At 48.9% G+C, this 17,046-nt stretch overlaps 1 long non-coding RNA gene and 1 pseudogene across 2 annotated transcripts in view; one reads left to right on the top strand and one right to left on the bottom strand.

Moving 5' to 3' along the window:
- LOC115893847 overlaps positions 1 to 16,483 on the bottom strand; it is a 38,692-nt gene extending 22,209 nt beyond the window's left edge. For both annotated transcript variants that reach the window (XR_004053882.1, XR_004053871.1), the window contains exons 1-4: positions 16,365 to 16,483; positions 15,223 to 15,600; positions 7,986 to 8,027; positions 754 to 957 (exon numbers count right to left, since the gene is read on the bottom strand). This is a non-coding gene — a long non-coding RNA (uncharacterized LOC115893847). The remainder of the gene's footprint in view (positions 1 to 753; positions 958 to 7,985; positions 8,028 to 15,222; positions 15,601 to 16,364) is intronic.
- On the top strand, positions 1,770 to 5,985 carry LOC104680163 (annotated as a pseudogene).
- Positions 16,484 to 17,046: the final 563 nt, after the last annotated feature.

The raw sequence follows: 17,046 nt of genomic DNA on the forward strand, positions 1-17,046 counted from the left end.
GCCAGGTTGGTCTCGAACCCCTGACCTCAAGTGTTCCACCTGCCTTGGACTCCCAGAGTGCTGGAAATACAGGCATGAGCCACTGTGCCTGGCCCATGTGTCTTTTTATTCAGGAGGAACGACTCTCCCAGAGGCGCCCAGAGGATATCCCATTAAATCCCACTGGCTATAATAGTCATGTCCCCACAGTTGCTGGCAAGGGTAATGGAATTACCATGATCTGGTGAGTCCAAACAATATTCCCTTCCTGGGGCCAGGGAGGTGCCTCTGACTGCCTCCCTGGCCCACCAGCGGATTGTGGGGAGGAGAGAGAACAGGCCGTGCAGGCCTACAGAGCATTGAAGCAGCGGTGGCGGCTCCATGGGGAGTGACCTCACCTCACTTCCCGGAAGAAGCCAGAGCCACAGCTGTGATGGAGAGACCCGGGGCCTGGCCATGCTCCTGGGAAACTGGCACCAGGAGCTGCCACACCTGGGTGGGGGAGAGGCAGGCAGATTCTTTTCCCTGGCCATGCCAGCAGCATGGGGTGAGGCCTCCAGGTACTCGTTCACACACTGGGCATCAGTGGGTCCACATGTTGCAAGGGGTGAGTGCCCGATGGACTAGGGCCAAGGCCTAGTTGATGGTTGGCCTGTGGGGCCCAGGGTCACTCACAGTTGTGTCTCTTTGTTCTGAACGTTCATTCTGAGTCGCAGCCCAGGTACACCTTAGGAAGGGCTGGATCCCATTACCCTGTCCCTGAACACCACTTACTGAGACAGCTGATGAGGCTGGCTCGGTGTGTGATGGAGGTCCCCTGGGAGTTAGCAGAGCTAAGTGCATAGCACACATCAGGCAAAGCAGGCCAGGGATGGTCAACTCTTGAAGTTAGGCAGCTAAAAGAAGGTTGGAAAGGTCCTTGGGTAAGGCAGTTGACTGTGTCAGCCACAATCACCTATTCCTTCTCTGCAGATGCCACTAGGAGAGAAAATAGACACAAGGAGGTGAGGGGAAGAAAGTATGGGTCAGGGCTTCCTGGGACATTGCATTGAAGGATGTCTGCGTTGGACATCTGCACTTTTCCTACCCAGTGTCCATCCCCTCCTATCTCCTAACAGTACCCAATTTTCCTCTGGGGAACCACTCCACCCCGATTTGGGTGGCCTTGGTGGGTCAAGCAAAGTGCACTGACTTCACCTGGCCTTACCCATCACCCAAGCCTGGCCAATCTGAGTTTCTTTCCTGGGGATTTCAACCTTAAGCAAAGCAACACAAGAGCAGAAAACATTTGGAGTGGGCCGGTGTCCTCCCCTCTCTGGAAACAGGAAATAAGCATCCCCCACTTACAATCCTCCTCCTCTTCCTCTCCTCTTTTAGCTAGCATGTGCAGGTGCTCTGTGGGAAACTTTACATGCATGGTCTCAACAAATCCTAGCAACAGTCTTATGGGTGACTACCGTTACCTCCATTTTACAGATGAAAAACTGAAGCTTTAAGAACTTTAAGGATCACAGAGCTAGTAACTGGTAGATCTTAGATTTGAATTTATACCTATCAGATTGCGAAGCCCTGTTTTTCTTGTTCTCCTAGAATATCAGGAGAAAATGAGCCCTCCCCAGGCAGCACTGTGAAATGGTTGAAGGTCTTTTATCTTCTCTGTCCATATACGTGGGAGCCTTAGCGCCTACACTGCTGTCTAATCTAGGCTTGTTAGGGCTGGGCAGTGTTTCACAATCCTCCCAGATAGCTGGCAGTAAGATGTAAATAACACTCATAGGGGCCCTCACAGACAGCTGCTTGGAGACAGTCTGTGTGTAATATGGATAGAAAAAGCACTGCTGATAGTATCTGAACCTCTGGATCTGGCAATACCTGAAGTCCAGACTCGTGAACTTCATTTTTGCTTAAGTCAGTTTGAATTGGGTTTTATTGCTTACAACTGAAAAAGTTTTAGCCAGTGTTTCTTAACCATTTTAAAAACTGGAGGAAAGCAGAAGTGGCTTCACTAGAGAAGCTTTCAGCATGGAGACGGCGCAAGCTGGAGGTGGAGCAGCAGTGCCCAGGGCACCAGTGGGTCCTGGGAGTCCCCGGCGGGTGCAGCGGCGGCACCAAGGGCAGCTGCTGGGAAAGCAGCACCCAGTCCCGTGGACCGGGCTTTGCAGCAAAGAGAAGAAAGTGAATTGCACGCCCAAGAACCAGGACGAAGAGGAGATCCCTTTCTGGCTCCGGGAGATTATGGGGAGCTGCCAGAAGATGAAAAACACAATCAGTAACAAGAAGAGGAAGAAAGCAGCCCAGGTGGCCTTCAGAAAGACATTGGAGAAGGAAGCAAAGGGAGTGGAGCCCGACATCGCCATCCCCAAGTTCAAGCAGAGGAAAGGGGAGTCTGACTAGGCCTATATCCAGCACATGCAGCAAGAGGTCCAGCACATGCTATTCCTCAGCAAGAACCAGGCCACCCGGCAGCCACTCCTCTCCAGGCAGCTCCCAAGGAGAAGTCTGAGCTGAAAAAAGCAAAAAAAGCATTCCAGAAGCGACGACTAGATAAAGTCCAGCAGAAAAAGGAGGAAAAGATGGCAGACAGGCTGGAGCAGGAGTTGCTCAGAGACACGATGAAGTTTGGTGAGGTTGTCCCGCAGCCTCCAGAGCTGACTACCAGGCCTGGGAGGAGCATAAGCAAGGACCAGCCTGGCAGGAGATCGCAGATGCTGAGGATGCTTCTGAGCCCTGGTGGTGTGTCCCAGCCTCTGACTGCCTCCCTGGCCTACCAGCAGATTGTGGGGAGGAGAGATAGGAGGCCGTGCAGGCCTACAGAGCATTGAAGCAGCGGCTGCTGCACGGGGAGTAACCCCACCTCACTTCCCGGAAGAAGCCAGAGCCACAGCTGTGATGGAGAGACCCGGGGCCTGGCCATGCTCCTGGGAAACTGGCACCAGGAGCTGCCACACCTGGGTGGGGGAGAGGCAGGCAGATCCTTTTCTCTGGCCATGCCAGCAGCGTGGGCTGAGGCCTCCAGGTACTCTTTCACACATTGGGCATCAGCGGGTCCACATGTTGCAAGGGGTGAGTGCCCGATGGACTAGGGCCAAGGCCTGGTTGATGGTTGGCCTGTGGGGCCCAGGGTCACTCACAGTTGCGTCTTTGTTCTGAACATCCATTCTGAGTCGCAGCCCAGGTACACCTTAGGAAGGGCTAGATCCCATTACCCTGTCCCTGAACACCACCTACCGAGACCGCTAATGAGGCTGGCTTGGTGTGTGATGGAGGCCCCCTGGGAGTCAGCAGAGTCAAGTGCACAGCGCACATCAGGCAGAGCAGGCCAGGGGCAGGGAAGATGCACCCAGGGTAGGGCCAGTGGACACATCTGGACCATCTGTGAAGGCTCTGCAAGGGACCGTGACTACAGGCCAGTTGTGAGTGGTCCCCTGCAGAGGCTGCCCACTCAAGGTTTGGTTGGGGTGGAACATGATGACAGCACTTACACCAAGAAGGTTAGAACGGGGGCCAGGCATGGTGGCTCACGCCTGTAATCCCAGCACTTTGGGAGGCAGAGGCGAGTGGATCACCTGAAGTCAGGAGTTCAAGACCAGCCTGGCCAATATGATGAAACCCTGTCTCTATTTAAAATGCAAGAAAGAAAGAGAGAGAGTGAGAGAGAGGGGAGAGAAGGAAAGAGAAGGGAAGGGAAGGGAGGGGAAGGGAAGGGAAGGGAGGGGAAGGGAAGGGAAGGGAAGGGAAGGGAAGGGAAGGGAAGGGAAGGGAAGGGAAGGGAAGGGAGGAAAAACAGTGTTGTCACCTACATGACAGGGCTCTGAAAGAGCTGGGCAGGCCCAAAGTGGCTTGAGAAAGTAAAGGAAGTATCCAGATTTGGGCTCAGGGTCACAGAGCGGGGCCTAGGGGGAGTTCCTGCTGAGGGCAGGGTCTTTCCAGGCTCCAGTCTCCACCCCGAGCCAAAGGAGGGAGAGCCCAGGCTATCAGCATCTCCAGATGAGGGCAGAAGGGAGAGGCTTAAACCCAAGTCACAGATCTAACAGTGGAGTCCGACTGCCCAGCACCATTTGGAAAGTGAGGAGCGCCTCTGCCCAGCCACCATGCAACCCTCCAGGTGTGAAGTGGCAGCCTTGTGTGTGACCTTTCTGCCCTCCCCAAGTTTGCATTTTCGACATTAAAGTTTACTTTCAAATTAAAAAAAAAAGATCACCCCCAGGATTTTTTTTTTTTTTTTTTTGAGACAGAGTCTTGCTCTGTCACCCAGGCTGCAGTGCAGTGGCGCGCTCTAGGCTCACTGCAAGCTCCGCCTCCCGTGTTCACACCATTCTCCTGCCTCAGCCTCCTGAGTAGCTGAGACTACAGGCACCCGCGACCACACCCGCCTTATTTTTTGTATTTTTAGTAGAGATGGGGCTTCACTGTGTTAGCCAGGATGGTCTCGATCTCCTGACCTCGTGATCCGCCTGCCTCAGCCTCCCAAAGTGCTGGGATTACAGGCATGAGCCACTGTGCCCAGCCACCCCCAAGATTTTTTAGACAATTTTTTTCCTTATTGTCTGTTCCCTTCATCATGAAACTTTAGTACCACAGATATACTCTGTATCTGTTTATGTACAGTATGTATATCTTTGCTTATACATAAAAAGTAATTTTTTTTCATTCCTTCCAAGAATGAATTTTTTTGCCTGGTTGGGATGGTATTATCCCTGCTGAGATTGCATGGCCTTGACTAATGAGGATGGACCTCAGTGATCCTCACCTCCTGGTATTCATGCCTTCCCACATTTAATCAGGGCTAGCCTGTGTAGATGGTATACCATGGTGGAAGTGATGATTTGTGACTTTCAAAGCTAAGTCATGAAGGCTTTGTAGCTTCTGTCTTGCTCTCTGCTTGGGTGGTTCAGCCTGGGGGAAGCCAACCAGCATGCCATCATGACACTTAAGCAGCCTCTGCAGGGAAACTGAGGCCTCCTGCCAATAGCCAACACTAAGCTGCCAGTTGCGTGAGTGGGCCACCTTGGAAGTGGATCTTCCAGCCTCAGTCAAGCCTTTAGATGACTGCAACCTCATGAGAAGTCCAGAGTCTGGACCTCCTAGCCAAGCTGCTGCACAGGAACTGTGAAATGTAATAAATGACTCTTGTTTTAAGCCACTAAGCTTTGCCATGACTCGTTATACAACATTAAGTAACTATTAGGTTGGTGTAAGCTCTCTTCTCCATCACATATATGGAATGGCTGGGCACTGCAACTTATGCCTGTAATCCCAGCACTTTGGGAAGCCAGGGAAGGAGGATTGCTTGAGTCCAGGAGTTTCAGACCAGCCTGAGCAACATAGTGGGACCCTGTCTCTACCAAAAAAAAAAAAAAAAAAAAAAAAAAAAAAAAAAAAAAAAAAAAAAGAAGAAGAAAAGAAAAGAAAAAGAAAAGAGAAGAGAAGAGAAAAGAAAAGAGTACATATGGAACATACAAGTGGGGACTGGGTAGTGTATAGGTATGGAATAACAACAAAAGGTTTAGGAAATCTGAGAGATTCTATCAACATAGTACAAGGCATGTTACAATAACCATTAAATAGCTTGTTTAAAAAAAAAAAAAGCTAGTGAGAGAAATATTCCACCCCCACGTGAATTCAACAAGCCTTTGCCATTATTTACTCTGTGGAAGGTACTGTGTGAGATACTTAATATATTAGTGTCCTAGGGATGCTGTGACAAAGGACCACAAACTGGGTGACTTAGAACAACAGACATTTATTCTCTTGCAGTTCCTTCCTGGAGGCTGGAAGTCTGGAATCAGAGTGTCAGCTGGGCCATGCTCTTTCTGAAGACTCTAGGGGAGATCGGCTCCATGCCTTTTTCTGAGCTTCTGGTTTTGCCAGAAGTCCTGGAGTTCCTCGGCTCATGAGAGCATCATCACTACAATCTCTGCCTCTGTGTTCTCCCTGTGTGTCTTCACATCATCTTCCTTCTGTGCCCGTCTGTTTCTGTCTCTCTTCTTCTCTTGGATTAGAGCTCACCCTAATGACCTCATTTTAACTTGGTTACATCTGCAATGACCCTATTTCCAAATAAAGTCATACTCACAGGTACTGAGGGTTAGGACTTCAATACCCTTTGGTGGGTACACATTTGAACTCTTAACTAGAGATAGCTTGAGAGAATCGGATTCATTCTTGACCTTTTAGAATACAAACCATGCTGACTAGAGACCCATGCATAACTAGCAATAACCCACGTTGCAAGGGCAAGCACAATTTGGGAATGCCTCGTGGGCAGAAGCGCAGTGTCACTGGCCTTCAAAGGATATGTAGAATGTTGACAGTTGGAAGCAGGGCAGATGACATTCCAAATAGAAGCAGAATGAGCAAAGGCAAGAAGGCCAGAAGACAGAGGAACTCTGAAGGGCCGAGGAGCTGCTCTGCAGCTGAGCAGGAGTGAAGATTTGACAGCGAGGTTGTCGCCAGGTGCAGGAAGTATTGATTGCTAGTCTAAGGAAGTTGCACTAGATTCTTGGAACAGACGCTATCAGTATCTGAGGTCAGGTGAAGGTGGGGAGTATGAGTCTGGGTGAGGCAGCTCCCATTGCTCAAGGGCAAGCCTCAGGAGAAGGTTGCAGGTGTGAGCCTCTACCTGCAGCAATGCAGGCAGTGGCTTGGAAACAGGGGTAGAAAAAAGACCCCATGGGATTTGGGTGGGGCACACCAGCCTCAGCTACACTAGGGAAAATCCAGGTGCCTAGGTCTTAGAGCAGGTGGAATGAAGGACATGGAGATTTGGAGCCAGGTCTGGGCTGAAGTTGTGGGTCAGGGATTCATCCCAATACAGAAGATGGTAACAGCTGGTAGTGGAGGAGATCACTGAGACAAAGCATGAGGAGTTCAAAGACAAGGGCAGAATGAAGATGGGGGTTGGAAGAAACTGAATTAAGGAGATCGGTGTGCCTGAACTCATTTAATTAGGCATCCGTAGTCACTAGATAATCACCACCAAGGGTGAAAGCTAGTGCCTTGGGGAGTTTCAATAAAACTTGTCCCCAAATCTTCAACATGCTTTAGGGGCAGGAAAAAAATATCACACTGCTCCCACATGGCTGAGGTTTATTTTAATAGGGGGCATTTGAGAGATACAAAGTCCTTACTCGAAAAAGTGATCAGGGTTAGTTGAGAGCTTGGGCTCTGGGGTTGGATGCTTAGATTTGGATTCCAACTTTACCAATTATTTAAATGGGAGACTCTCACCAAGTTACATACTGATTTGCCCCTCAATTTCTTCCTCTGTAAAAGATGAAGAATAACAGTTCCTATCTAAAAGAGTTGATAAGAAGATGCATGGGATGCTACATGTAAAGTGCATAGGACAATACTGTGCTTTTAATAAATGCTGTATAAGTAATTGTCACATTTAGTCACGTACTATGGCCAATGGGGGTGGTATTTGTGGTTGGGCTGGAACTTAGGGGGTCTCTCAAGTCACCTCCACAGTGCTAAAGGGTAGGAGCTCTGGAGCCAAACTGTCTGACTGCCAGTCTTGGCAATGCCACCTGCTAACTCTGAGACCCCGTGCCCTGGTTTTCTCTTCTGTAAAATGGGGATATAAATGGCACCTACTAATCTTGTGGGGTTGTTATGCACATTAAAAGAACCCATGCATGTAATATGCTCAGAATAGTGCCTGACATGTAGTGAGTGCTCAAGAAGTGCTTATCATAATGATTACTACCCCTTCTGTTCCTTCTTCTAAGCTCCGACACAACAAGGCCAACCTCACAATGCACACAGCTCCATCCAATAAGCTAGGATTCCCAAATGGAATGGTCACCAAAGATGTTACACCAGACACTTTGGACATTAAGTGGACAAGAAAATAATATATATTATTTGTGGCATGGCTCTAGCTCACATCTCTGTGTGCGGGAGCCCGCATTTATCAGATGGTCTCTTGAGAAACTCCTTACTCTGCAAGGCTCTCAGTTGGGAGTGAAGCCCTGATTTTACCATATTTTAGAGTAACTCACATAAACTCTGGGGTCCATGTCATTCAGTCTTTGAGCAATAGCCTGTTGGAAGAAGCATAGAGACAAAGCCTTAAGTCATCTCTGAAGGAGGTTGAAGAGGCTCCCATCCACCCGACAGGCCTTCTTTCTATGGCTGGCAACGGCCCTAGAACCCCTGACCCCTTGCTCTTTTTCAGTTCTTCATTCTCAACTTTCTACTCCAGCTTTTGCAGACATTCAGGCTTCAGGGTCTCTGTCTTTGAAACCCTATTCTTCCTTCCCCCTTCGCAGACCTGCCTCTCTTCTTCATCCCCCTTCCCAGACCTCCTGAGGCCACAGTACGAAGTGTTGGAATGGGTTGGCTGAACCGACCCTCATTAGAGGGCCATGAGGATGAGGAACTGAAAGGTGAAGACAAAATTCCCCTTGGACGTAGGGATACATTGGGGGCGAGGGAGGTGGGAGGCCCTTTCATGCTCTTAGCTCAAACCATGCTCTCTGCCTCTCATGGGCACCAGCTACACCAGTCTCCTTATGTGGCCCATGTAGGCCACGTGCTCTTCCAACTCACTGCCTTTGCTTATACAGCTCCCTCTGCCGGAAATGTTCTTCTCCCCCTCTTGTTACATCTCATTCTTCAAGTTTCAGCCTAAACATGCCCTTTTCAGAGAAGCCTTTGCAAATCAACTTCTCCAAGTTGCCCCATCCCTCTCCCTGTTTTTCTCTCTACATTCTCTTAGTTTGTCTTCCCTTTGTAGCACTTACTGTAATTTGTGGTTCTTTCATTTGTTTACATTTTTTTTTCTATCAGCCTCTTTAGAATCCAAGCTCCAAATTCCATGAAAACAGAGACATTACAGAAGCATCCCCAGGGCTGGGCACTTAGTAGGGTTCTCAGTAAATAGTTACGAATAAACAAATAACGGAATGATTGTTTTACATCTTCAATTCACAAGCAGTTGTGTGACTTTGGAAAACTCACTTAACCACTCTGGGCTTTATTCACGTCTAAAGGGATGGCGAAATTTACTCTGACTTCCTCTAGAGGCAGTCATAAGGACCAGCCCCATAAGGCAACCACAAAACACCTCAAAATGCAAAAAGCTTTACTATGTAGAAGTAGTAGTGAGCCCTAAAAGCTGAAAGTTTGAAAAGATGTAAACAGCACTGAATGGTGCCTGTTGCTGTGTAGTAGGGTACATTTTGTTGGTGCATTCTCTTGTTTTGAGTTTTCACTCTTTTCACCCTGCCCTGACCCTCAGTATATCGGAAGGAGCACACCCAAGGGGTAGCGTGCAAGTAGGCAAATGATCTGCCGCTAACTGCTGCCGCTAACTCACCTACTGTCAGTTGCCAAAGTGCCTGTCTACATGGACAGCAGCTTTCCAAGAAAAGTATACATCACTCTCTAATGCTGGTCTGGTTTGTTATTATCATATCGTTCAGCTCTAGCCCCATGATACATCGCAACTAAACGGTCTACAAGGGGTAACCCTCGCCTGGCCTTCCTAGAAAATGGGCAAAGTTTTGCAGAAGGGTGGAACTCTCTGCCACCACCTCCACCCTAAAGCAGAAGAAAAACAACCTAGGCCTCCAGCCTCGTCACACGACAGCTTGGCTATTATTTAGCTGACTAAATGCCCCCTTTTCATATCTGCACCTGGAGTCACAAATCAATCACATCTGCTTGCCAAGCACTCTCCTGCCTTGTGATTAGCAGGCAGTGCTGAGACTGACAGGGAGGTGTGAGGGCCTGGGCTAACCCTCTTGCATTCTGTTCTAGCACCTGAAATTGATCTTGCTTCTTGCATTTCTCCTCTCCTTTCTTCTCTACTCATCTGTTTACCACCCCACAAACTGCGCTTATTTAGGGCTTGGGAAGTCATGGCCATGTCCCTGATTTATTTCAAATAAGCAGAAAATCAATAATCTAGATACATCCCCTGTGTGCCTGGTTGAATGCATCTTAATTTTGTCCCATCCAGGGAGGGTAGCACTGTCTGTCTGTATGCCTACAGCATCCACAGGAAGAAAAACTGGTGGATTACCACCACTCCAGAATGTTCTGGAGCAGTACTGTCCCATAAACTTTCGGCAATGATCAGACTATTCTCTATCTGTACTGTCCCAATATGGTAGCCACCAGCCAGTGACATGTGGCAATTAAGCAGTTGAAATGTATGTAGCTAGTGCAACTGAGGAGCTGAATTTTTAATTTAATTTAAATCTAAATAACCTCCTGTGGTTAGTGGCTATGGTATTGAACTATGCAGTTCTGGAGCAGGACTTTTCAAACCTGTGTGGATAGGAATCTCTGTATCAGAATTTTTTTTTTTTTTTTTTTTTTTTTTTTTTTTTTTTTTTTGAGATAGAGTTTCACCCTTGTTGCCCAGGCTGGAGTGCAATGGCACGATCTTGGCTCACTGCAACCTCTGCCTCCTGGGTTCAAGTGATTCTCCTGCCTTCACCTCCCAAGTAGCTGGGATTACAGGCATGCGCCACCACGCCCAGGTGATTTTCTATTTTTAGTAGAGATGAGGTTTCTCCATGTTGGTCAGACTGGTCTCGAGCTCCCAACCTCAGGTGATCTGGCCACCTTGGAATCCACAGAAGTTTGAAAAGCCCTGCTCCAGAACTGCACGGTCCAATACCATAGCCACTAACCACATGAGGTTATATAAATAGGAATGAGATCATGTCCTTTGCAGGGACATGGATGAAGCTGGAAACCATTATCCTCAGCAAACTAACACAGGAAGAGAAAACCAAACACCGCATATTCTCACTCATAAGTGGGAGCTGAACACTGAGAACACATGGACACAGAGAGGGCAACAGCACACACCAGGGCCTGTTGAGAGGTGGAGGGTGAAGGGAGGGAACTTAGAGAGCAGGTCAACAGGTGCAGCAAACTACCATGGCACACATATACCTATATAACAAAATATGCAGATACATATTCTGCACATGTATCCCCCTTTTTAAGAAGAAATAAAATAAAAAACAAAACAAACAAAAAAACCAGTAAAATGCAGATTCTGAAACAGTAGGTCTGAGAAAGGGCCTGAGACTTCTCAAGGATGTTGATGCTACTGATCCCTGCTCCAGCCTTTGAGTAGCTGGGGACTGAACTGTTGGTTCTCAAACTTGATTGCACTTTGGGCTTCCCTGGGGAGCTTTAAAAAATACTGATGCCTAGGTCCTGCCCGAGTGACTCTGATGTAACTGGTGAGGGTGCAGCCTGGGCATCTGGATTTGTTAAAAGTCCAAGGGGAATCTAGTCAGCAGCCTTGGCCACTCACACTGCGTTGCAAATGACCTAGTTAATGCTTTTTAAAATAATCTGTCATTGCAGAGAACAGAGCACTAGCTTTACACTAATCTCAGAAGAGATCTTATTGGTTCATGGCCAAATCTTCAGGGACTTTAGACTGCTTTTGCCCATCCTGACTAGAATGGAAGCAAGCTTTTTAAGGTCTATCCAATCAGAGCATGTGCAGGTCTGGAGATGGGGTGGGGTGGGGTGGGGTGGGGAGTTGGGAGTTGGAAGGCCGGTAAGAATCATCCCAGGAGATATCCAGCCTATATCTGCCAGCTCTACCCTAGCCCCAACCTGGGATTCTATGTCACTACAAAGCCCTACCTGAGCCAACCCCTCCTAGTCCTCCTACCGGAGACTGAAAGCCATATGGATTTCAGACCTTAGGCTTCTGGATCAAAGTTCCTGCATTTGAACTTTAATTCTGCTGCTCATTAGGTTTGTAACTTGTACAAGTTATCTACACTATCTGGGCCTTGATTTTCTCATCTGTAAAATGGGAATACGTATAGTACCTTTCTCCCAGACTTGTGTGAAAGTTGGCCTAGTTCCCAGCACTGTGTGACAGTACTAAGTGTCAGCTTTGTTATTAATCCCTCACCACATATCTTTCCCATCCTCTGTGCTCCAATCCTACTGAACTCCTTCTAGTTTCTCTCTCTCTCTTTTTTTTTTCTTTTTTTTTTTTGAGATGGAGTCTCACTCTGTCGCCCAGGCTGGAGTGCAGTGGTGCGATCTTGGCTCACTGCAAGCTCCGCCTCTCGGGTTCCGCCATCCTCCTGCCTCAGCCTCCCGAGCAGCTGGAACTACAGGTGCCCGCCAACACGCCTGGCTAATTTTTTTTTGTATTTTTAGTAGAGATGGGGTTTCACCGTATTAGCCAGGATAATCTCGATCTCCTGACCTCGTGATCCACCCGCCTCAGCCTCCCAAAGTGTTGGGATTACAGGCATGAGCCACTGCACCTGGCCTCCTTCTAGTTTCTTAAGCCCACCATGCTCCTGCTCACCCAGCACCCCGGCATATGCTAGTGTTTCCTGCATGGATTTATTTTCCTCTCCTTTAGGCTTACTTAATGCCTCCCAACTTTCCTCAGATCAGCCCAACTATCAGTTCCCTTGGAAACTCTCTTGTCTCTAATCCTTCTCAGCCCATGCTCATTAGCACTTAGTGTGGTCCATGTTTATTCATTCAATATACATTGTTTGAGCGCCTACTATATCCCATGCATTGCTTTCTGCTCTGGGAATTTTGTTCTCTGCAGAGAACAATCAAATATTTTATGAAAAGAAAAATGTGTATTCTTATGAAGCTTACATTCTGGGATAGATGGTCTATAAACAGAGAAGTACGCTAGAGAGAAAAAAAGAGCAGGAATGTTGACAGAGTGAGTGGCCAAGAAGGCCATGAGTGAAGAGGGATGATTGTGAAAAGGCCTAGAGGAAGCTGGGCAGACACCTTGCAGGGACAAGCATTCCAGGCAGAGGGAACAGCAAGTGCAAAGGCAAAATTGCAACATCACATTTTGTGTAATCATTGGATTAATCTCTGATGCATCAACACAGATCACAAACTCTATGGCAGAGTGCAGGAATCCTACTTTCTTGTTCTTAGCACCCAGCTCCTTGGCATGTAGTTAGGCACTAAATATGTGTGGAATGAATCCACTCACTGGGCATTCTGGAATTTCTAGAGAATGTGTGTTGGGGATAGGGGCAGGGGGTAGTTTGTATTCACCCAAGAATCTTTCATCAGTTTCAATACCTGTCACCTGTTGAAAATAACTGTGTCAGGAGAAAAATCTCTTGAAATGGAATACTACTCTTTTCTTTTTCACATTTCCTTTAAATGATCTTCCTTCTACCCAGCCAGAGGGATCCATCACACTGGAGAGGATTAGGATTGTGTGGCAGGAATGCAGAGAGGAAGAAAGAGCTGATGTTCAGATTTCAACTCCTGAAATAGGCACTTGAAGCCCATTTCCGAGAACTCAATAGGCATGAAAGGCAGTGCTTCTGATATACGAAACTGGTGGTTGTGAAAGGAAAACATTTAATAGCTTTATAGAATTGGGTTTCTTTCTTTCTCCAAATCAAATGGTAAGGCTGTGAAAGAGGAGAACACACATTTATCTACAAGAAATAGATTCAAAAGCAAGTAGATGCGGTAGGGAACCCAGACCAGCAGGGAGGGAGAAGGGTTGAAGGGGCTGGAGGGGTTGGAGAAGGGAGAACTGCAGGGCCCTAGAAGGTCACTCTGAAGGATGGCTTTAAGCAGTGAGCAGTGGCCTAGACCATTTTATCAGTCAGCATCCCCACCAACTGCTCAACCAAAGAGACGTCAGTGGGGGGTCTATTGACAAAGGTGTGGGCAGGAGAAAGGAACCAGCAAGGGAGGTTGAGGCACTCAGACACCAGTAACCATGGGAAGCCCTTATGTTCCTCAGCCTGAAGGGACAAGGGGAGCGGGGCCATGATTCTGATCCCAGGAAGAGCTGGCAGCGCTACTGCCTGAGCCCTGGTGCTGAGGCAGGGAGGGAATGGGGAAGGATTAACTCCAGCTACCTCTTCTCCCACCCTCAGAACTCCCGAGGGCTCCTCCCCAAGGCCAAGGCACCTACTGTATGGCAGGTCCTTTGGGATGCCCCACACCATGCCCCCTGGGTCTGCTTCTCATAAAGCTCAGACTCTCGAGACAGCATCCCACCTCCAGTGCACCCACTTTCTGCTCAGGATCGTCCTTGAAGACAGGGAGTCCTCTCAGCCAGTGCACATGTGAGATCCAGAAATGCAGGGCAGTGAAAGCCCTCACAGGCATCTCTGGTTCTTTGGGGCCTGGGAGCTGATGGACAGATACTGCCCAGTGAATGTCTCCAGGCATCTTGTACTCATCCCAGAGATCCTAGCAGAATCTTTGTCTCAGACAACATACCCTTAAATTGACTGTCCCTGCTTTCCTGTCCTCTTTCCCTGCTCCCTCATTCCGAGTCCTGAGACCAGCTCCGCCACAGGTTGGGTTCTCTGCAAGAACACTCTGAGATGGAAGATGGGGTGCAAGGTTTTTTATCAGGGAATCAATACCCGTGAAAGGAATGGGGAGGAAGTAGATTTGGGCAGAGGGGGAAGCTGAGATGTGATGCAGGGGTGCAGGATCAGCCAAGCCTTGGGCAGCCCTGCAGGTTGCTGGGAGCATGTCTTGAGTCTCCCATGGGCTGAATGGCCAGGCTTCTGTGCCCCCACGCAGATGAGGATGTGAACAGCCCAGGAGGGCGTGTCCGTGGCTGTCTCTGTAGTTTAGGCAAATCTTGAAGGAGGGGCAATCAGTTGCAACAGCGGGGCAATCAGTCCCTCCTGGAAGGGGGTCGTGCATGGGGAGCTCCACATTTACCATAAGCTCCTCAAGAAACAGGCTACCCTCACAGCCTTATCTGGGGCTCTGCTTTTAGGAGAAACCAAATAAAGACACTGGGTGAGGTATTGCCAGGGTCAGCATCCCAGGGCACAGGGAGGATAGAGAACGGCAGAGAACAGAGGTGGGGGTTGAAGGCAGCACATCCATTCAACAAGCACAGCTGATATCCAGTGCTGGAGGCCCAGAGGTGCCCAGTGTGTGCAAGGCTGCCCTCTTGCCTCCTCTCTGAGTGGACACCCTCCCCCTCTTCCAGCACTCAGAGGACCCTGCCCAGGAAAGCCTTCCTGCTTTTACTAGGGAAGAACAGAACCTACTTGATCTCCCTGACAAGTGCCACCTGAGTTAAAGGGGAGTAAAATCTACCCTCATTTAGGGACCATCTCATTTATATCTTTTACAACATTAAACAGAAGAAAGCATCACTTAGCGGGTGCCCACCCTGATATTCAGCATCACCTTTTGCATTTGCGATGATTACCTCCTTTAACACAGGTGGAAAATGTGACTCAGAGAGGTTAAGTAACTTACCCAAAGTCACACAGCCAAAACCCAACAGAGCCAGGATTTAGAGACATTCTGATTGACTTCACATTCCATGTAGATGGCACTATGAGCCACTGTCTCAGGAAGTTTACTGCACACAGATTCTCCCATCCTACTCCCCAAGGCAGAGCAGAAGGCTGGGTTCTGGGCTTTTCTGACTTGGGATGCGGTAATTAGACCTCCAGCCCAAACCAGTTTCCAGCGGCTTCTCTCGCGTTCCCAGCCTGTCTTCAATCACGCCGCAGCAGCCTCTGCCTTGTTCATCACCGGCTTTTCCTTCTCGTGCCTCCTCTAATTTTGCTCCATATCCCTTATGATGAGCCATTGCATAGAGGGTGATTTACAGCCTCCACTCTCATCTGCCTAGGGTTTAAAAAAAAAAAAAAATAGAAGAATTAAATTGGATCAAGCGCTCCAAGAACCTGTCTCTGACTTCAGCCTCTCTCGTTTACCCAGTGATGCATCACGCTGTGTTCTAATGGCTTCCTAATGGGCGACTTAATCTGTCATTAAACCCATTCACTAAGCGCCCCTTGCCAGACTCCTTGGCCATTGGTCTGCTTGCTGAGCCATGGCGTCTGTGGGGTGGCCCTGTCCTCAGATTAGCGGGGGTTCTAAGAGGAAGCGCATCATTTCGTCTGGGGTCCCGGGCTCAAATGCCGACGGGGCCAGAGAGGTAAGAAAAGTGAGCAGGGCTGGTGGCTGGGACTCTGCGACCGTCTAAAGGGCAGCCCCTGCTCGGCCCCCCTCATCGCTGACCTATGGGGATCTGGGCCCAGATCTTCCCATTTCTTGACACAAGTCGGAGATGTACAAGTGTATGTATACTCTTCCCCTTTTAAAAATGTCAGCATCTATTTAAAAACATTTTTTTAAACACTGGGCAGGCCAAATAAAACATGGCAGCCGGCAGCTTTGGCCCTTGTCAGAGCGACCCCGAGATACCCCCGTGTGCTGCTCCCGGCCCCGGAGATTTCCTACAGCTCTGCTCAGCACGGATAAGAGAATAATAAATCGGTCACTTCGCTATCCAATTGGCGGCCGTTGCTCCCCGCTGGAGGAAGAAAACAAACAGGAAGACCCTGCCCTGTTTTGTTTAGGGTCAAACTCGCCTCTGTACCACCTACTGGAGGGACTCTGGAGTTTGAGTTCTGGGGACAAGCGCGTGCCTCTGCTTCCGAATGAGCTCCTTTGACGTGTGGGTCCTGGGCACCAAACCACAGCCACCACAAGCCGCGGATGCTTCCCCAGCGGCCCCGGGAAGGAAAGCTCTGGGCAGGGGCAAAGCTGAGTTTTGCAACCAGTGAGCGGGAGCCCGGGGGCGTGGCCAGGCTGAGGGGGTGCGTTGTCCTGGTAACCTGTAACTTCCAGAACCATCCATCCTTTGGGGACTTCCTGTATGGGGCTGAAGGGCTTTCTTTCAGTCTCTCCTCAAGCTCTGTCAACATCACAGCAACATATTCCCTTAAAATCCTGAAAAGGTGCCGCACTTGAGAGGCAGTGTAGAGTGTGAACCCTGGAGCCAGACCGCGTGGGATTAGGTGACAGGCACTTAGCTTCTGCGGGAGCTGGAGCAAGACGTTTAACCCCTCCAGCCTCAGTGTTATCTGTCAAGTGGAGATCATAGTTGTGGTGACCTTGAAGGTGAAGATTAAATCAGTTAACATACGTAGCACATCTCCTGTAGTTCCTAGGGCAGGGTAAGTACTACGTAAGTGTCAGGAATGGTAATAATAATTTGGGGGAGAATCCGCTGTCCCCTTAGCTCTGAGAGATACAGGCTCATCAATCTATGGGATCTCACATTAA

This window comes from Rhinopithecus roxellana, chromosome 1, assembly GCF_007565055.1.
Source record: "Rhinopithecus roxellana isolate Shanxi Qingling chromosome 1, ASM756505v1, whole genome shotgun sequence".
Taxonomy (NCBI): domain Eukaryota; kingdom Metazoa; phylum Chordata; class Mammalia; order Primates; family Cercopithecidae; genus Rhinopithecus; species Rhinopithecus roxellana.